Raw genomic sequence first — 6,000 nt, 5'->3', positions numbered from 1 at the left:
AAAACATCTATCCACCCAAATCAGAAAATAAAACCACCACATGAAATTACATGAAACATTAGCCCATTTCAAAAAAAATTGCACTAAAAAAGGAGTCAAAATGAGCAAGATATGGCCCTCCAAAGTTGAACTGCAAAACTGAAGAGCTCAATGAGAGGGGGTTATAAAATTTTCAAAAATGTTGATGTAGCACTGATGTCAGCAAACCACTATGTTAAATTTGACGGTCGTATGGTCGTCACCAAACCGTCAAAACCCCTTGCCTGACCATACGGATGATGACGTAATCATTACGAAAAATGATGTCAATGAGTGACGTGGTTGTACAGACATATGACTGTGCAAGTTAGCGTATCATTGTGACATGGTAGTACGATCGATGACGTGGTAGTTACGTGTCAGTTGGCGTGGATGTATGGATGTTGATGTGGTTGTGCTGACGTGGCATCGAGTTAGACTTGTTGTGTGGATGCTGACGAGGCAACGTGGGCCTGCATGAGAAGTGCACCCGCGGACCAGTGGTCGCCTGCCATGTGGCGGACGCGGGTCGTCGAAGCGGCTGTCGGAGACACCAGCACGGGAGAAGCCCGGAGGTCTCCGAGACGTGAGTGCCAAGTGGCACAACTGGCAAGGTGGTGGGACCAGCAAAGGACAACGGCCGACGAAGGAGAAAAAGCCCATGGGGAAGAAAGTGAGAGGCGGAAAACACAGTAGCGACTATCGATGGAAAGTGCATCGTCAGGAAAAGCAGCAACGAGCATACGACCGATGGGGAATTCGAGGCCACGATGAAGGTGCGAGCGCTAACAGGTGAATTGTCAAAAAGGACACGGTCAACGATAAGAGATCACGGCGGGTGTTAGGTCGGTGCAGCAGGGAGGTGGTCAAGAAGAAGGCGCAGGGTGCCAAAAAGAAGGCGCAGTGGGTGAACTAGCACCGGAAGTGGTGGGGTTGGGGGGTTCCAGAGTAAGTATGGTCCCTGCCAATAAAATCCTTGCAGATCCTGCAAAAGTAGGCTGAGGTGTGGTGGGGGGTGGGTTGATACAACAACCCCCCCCCCCCCCCCCCCACAATATATAATATATTTTGATTTTTAATAAAATAACTTTTTACAATAAAAAACTTCTGCGATTTTTAAATAATTGAAAATAAAATAAAAAATTCGTAGAATTAAAAAAAAATTAAAACAAAATCTGTACCGTAGCCCAAATTGGGCAAATTTTTTCCAAGGCCCCAAATTTGACTTTCACCCAATATAGGCGAATTTATAGTCAAAATTCATTGAAACGGCCACCCGAACTCAATGGTGAGCTCAAATCTAGTCTAGGACGCCTCGATAAGATGCTGCTCCTCAGATCTGCCTCTTGACCTCCTTTAAAAAATGCAATAAAATCTCTCCAAAGGCTATACCAAGGCACTCCAACCACTCTGATACCATGTGAGATTATGCTTGAAGCAACCAAGATCAAAGAGACCAACAGATAGCACAATGACAAGAGAGATAAAATGTGACAAGAATAAATTGTATTCCTATCAAGATGCAAAAGAGATCAACTGGATCATCCAGAATTACATACAATGCACGATAAGCCTGCTTATAAAGGCAAGGCTAAGAGACAAGAGAGCACACAATGATGACATGTGGCTCAATGAGATGCAAGGGTAGGTAGGGGTAGGTAGGAGAAATAATAAAATATTCCACATGAGGTGGATCACCCACCAGTTGTAGAATTATCACTCCACAATAAGTGAATATGATAAAGTAAAAATGAAGAAAACACCTTAAAAGGTGGAAATTATCCTACATACACACTCTCAATGTATGCACATCTCCCTAAGTGTCTCATATGCAAACTACAATGTTATGCATGTACCTAAGTAAAGTGTAATTATATCCAACATGAATAAATAATTAAACCAATAGATTTAATAATTAAATTTATTAAATCAACAATTCAACTAACTAAATATCAAGATTTATCATCTAAAATAACATGATCAATTCTATGTAACTTGAACTAATTATAAAAATATAACATGGGCTCATAAACACGTGTAATAAACAAACAAGTAATCTCATCAAACAAGTGTCAGATACATAAACAAACATGTACAAGTGTCAATATGTATATAATCTCATCAAACAAGTGTCAAATACATATATGTAAAAAAAAAAGTACATGCACTGTACATATAATCTCATCAAACAATGATCATGTACAAACTAAGTTGATAGGCCCTTCACTGATCCATGTCCTGAATGTTGTCCCTGCACAAGAAAGTACATGTACACGTATGCACATGCAAATATTATCTAACTACTAGTATGCAAATTTTACTTCAACATAAGTACATGCAAATTTTACCTAGTCTAATCCATCATCTAGACCACCAGAGCATGCATGGGCCACAAGTATCTGAGATGAAGAACTCAAACGTGGTCCACATGAAGAACTCATACATACATAAGTGAATATGTATGTATGTATGTATGTGTATGTGTATGTGTATGTGTATGTGCATGTGTATGTGTATGTGTATGTGTATGTGCATGTGCATGTGCATGTGTATGTGTATGTGTATGTGTATGTGTATGTGTATGTGTATGTATATATGTTAAAAAATCATTCAGATGCATGTCTTTGAATTGGAATGAGCTCTCAAAATAGGTACATATTTAAATCTTAAAATACCTGACTATGACCATGTGTACTCCTAATGTCCAATGGAATATATAGGACGTTGTATTTAATTCAAAATTAAAAATTGTGTTAACAATTTTGAAGTTGAAATCCACTATTAAAATCAATTAAATAATATGACCTTACAGAAAAAAACAATGTGTACCTGACTATGACCATGTGTAGGAGCATAAGGAGACTGTAAATCTCCTAATGTCTCCAATGTAATAAGAAGTTGTATATAATTCAAAATTCAAATTGTGTTAACAATTTTGAAGTTGAAATTCACTATTTAAAAACAAATAAATAATATGACCTTACTGAAAAAACAATGTGTACCTCACGAGACTGGAAGGCTCTCCCAATCCTGCTGACTGCGGATGAATGGAAGGACATGTGGTCAATGTCTATATCCAGTGATGCATCCTTTAAATTGTGAACAATCAGACTAGTATAGTGACCATGAGCTCGAGCAGGAGATGTAAAACTAATAGGCAACAATGGTGTAGGTCGCGGTGGCTTAGGTATTGGATTGACTAGTGTAGGTTGAGGAGGTGTGGGATCAATCGATGTATGTGGTCGAGGGGTTGTAGGATGCATTGGAATTCCCTCCTCTCTCCCCATATCACCCTGAGATGCTCTACCATAATGGCTCGTAGATCCACCTCCATGTACATGTCATCTCACCTATGTCGTTACATCCTCGAGTGGGATCCCAAGAATCGAAGAAATAAGTGTATATGAATCCAATAAATCGCTAGACAACAATGCACTCATCTGCTGCAAAGGATCAACCTCTGTCAACCGTGCAGCATCAAGTGGAAATGGTATGTCTACACGAGCATAAGGATTAGTGCCACTGTTGGATGTCGCATTTGTAGCCTGTGGAATGGTAGTCTGCGATTGCAACAAATATCTCCCAACACGATCAGATGTCATATGGTCGACCTAAATGGCAATATGTACAATATTGGAGTAGATATGTTACCTGGCATCATCAGTTGTTGCATCTGTTGCCTGTGATAAATCCAAACGTTTTGGTAGAACCAAAAGGTTTGGACCAACTAATGCTCGTTTATTAACGAGCGCTAGTGCATCAAGTCGTCTATATTTATCATTGAGCCTCCCTCTCCCCTACCCAGCATTCACTAGTATAGATGTATAATTGAAATGTAAGCCCGTATGAAACTCTGCAAACAATTGCTTGCAGAAATAAAGTGGCAACTCATCCTTCTATGGCCACATATGATGAGATGCCAACCATCTAGGATATATGAATGGTGCCACAAGTGGATCAGTGCATATGGTAACTAAATAGCCTCTAACCTTACAATGCCTTAGACCCTGATAATGGGGGGACATCGTAAGGACCTGTGTGGAAGATACATCCCCGTTCACTATTTCCCATTTCACCGTGCCAGTCACACTAAGAGAAAGGTAGGTATAGAAAGAATCGACAGACATATCATCATAAGGATTATATGTCTGAATAGTGCCAGTCATACATACCAACTCATCCCTAATAGTTTGTAACCTTTCCTTATTTGGTTGGGTAGTGGCAGAATATAATGTAGACTCAAGATTCTCTAGTGCACGTTGTAGGGCCTCAATGGTTTCGGCAAAGAGCCAAGCCCTGGCATCACTATCACTGGAGGGCATTCGACCAGACTATTTGGATGTCTGGTCAAGGCTCTCGCGATGAACACAACCATCTGATGCATGATTGGTCATGTGTAAAATATCTGTGTAGTTATAAAAGCAAAGAATTTTAAAAATAATTATTCAAAACTATTTTAAAATATTTCAAACTAATTCTGAAAACTATTTTAAACTAATTCAAACATATTTGAAAATGATACAATTGTAATTTAAAGTACAATTTGAAGTAATTGAAACATTTGATACAAATTACTTTCAAGAAATATTAAATTAAATACATGTACATACACAGACATACACATACACATACACATACACATACACATACACATACACATACACATGTACATACACACATAAACACACATGCATAAATATACACATACACGCATACACATAAACATGCATGCATACATACATACACATACACACATATGTGCACATACACATGCATACGCATATGCGTATGCATCAACATGTGTATGTGGTGGAGGGAATACACACACATACACGCATATGTACACACATACATACACACACACATCTATTATATTATTTCTTGTTTTCAATATTTAATGTTGATACACATTCAATTCTCATTGTGATATGATATAACCCCAATTTCTTGAGTTCGATTTTTTTTTTTTTTTCGACTAAGTAATCATATGAAGTTAGAATTAGACCCATTTTGCAAAGTTAAAGACCAAAACAAGATGCAATGCAACCCATGCCTCCCTCTCCCTTCCCCTATTTTTTATGAATTTAAAAAATTAAGTCCCCACCAAAAAGAGACTTTAGATTACAAGTTGTACAAATATGGAAGCTTAAATCAACCATTTATTATATATAATGTTTTTACATTTTTTTTAATATATATCAAATTTTTCATTTTACATACATAATAAATCCTTACCAAAAAAATTATATTTTTGAAAAAAAAAAATTATGAAACAATATGAAAGTTGTGCCTCATTGAAAAATTTATGTAAATTTCAACTCAAAAGACTTTAAAAAATTAAAATAATATAATTCCACAACAAAGTGGATGGAACCAAAACTTATAAAAAGACCATCTACAGTGTGACCAATTCTGCCCCTTTAGGTGCTTAAAGAGAGGCTATGTATGTAGGGGCAGTGTGACCAATGTGTCACTATTAAGGAAACCGTCAGTAGTGTAAAGTGTGGTAATGACTAGTTGAGCACGGTGGCACCACCATAAATGGTCCGGTCCACATGGGTATGCCTGTTGGCAATCGAGTCATTGGAAGTGGTGTGGGTCCTAATGATGTGCTGCCCGCTAGAGAAAGGTCCAACTATAAGGATCATGCTTTTGTATGTGGACAGACCAATGTTTTTAGGCCACATGAACTATGATGAGGCTGCCCACATAGTTGGGGTGTTGAGGGCTAAAAGTTGGCCCAAAACGAAACTAGGAACAAGTGCAAAAGGTTGGGAGCACATGGGCCGTGTATGGAATAGGGCCATCAAGGCATATGAATGCTAAAAAAGCCAGCTTTGTGATCACAGAAAATCCTTACAAATTTTGTATGATGTGGTATGATTGTCAAAATTTAATGAAATGGTAGGCAATCTTAGCTGATGTAGATATTTCTGACATAATGTCTGTTTAGCTCTATAAGACATCTTGATAGGGTTATGA

Source organism: Cryptomeria japonica, chromosome 8 (genome assembly GCF_030272615.1).
Source record: "Cryptomeria japonica chromosome 8, Sugi_1.0, whole genome shotgun sequence".
Lineage (NCBI taxonomy): Eukaryota > Viridiplantae > Streptophyta > Pinopsida > Cupressales > Cupressaceae > Cryptomeria > Cryptomeria japonica.
Note: the sequence above shows the minus strand (reverse complement) of the source record.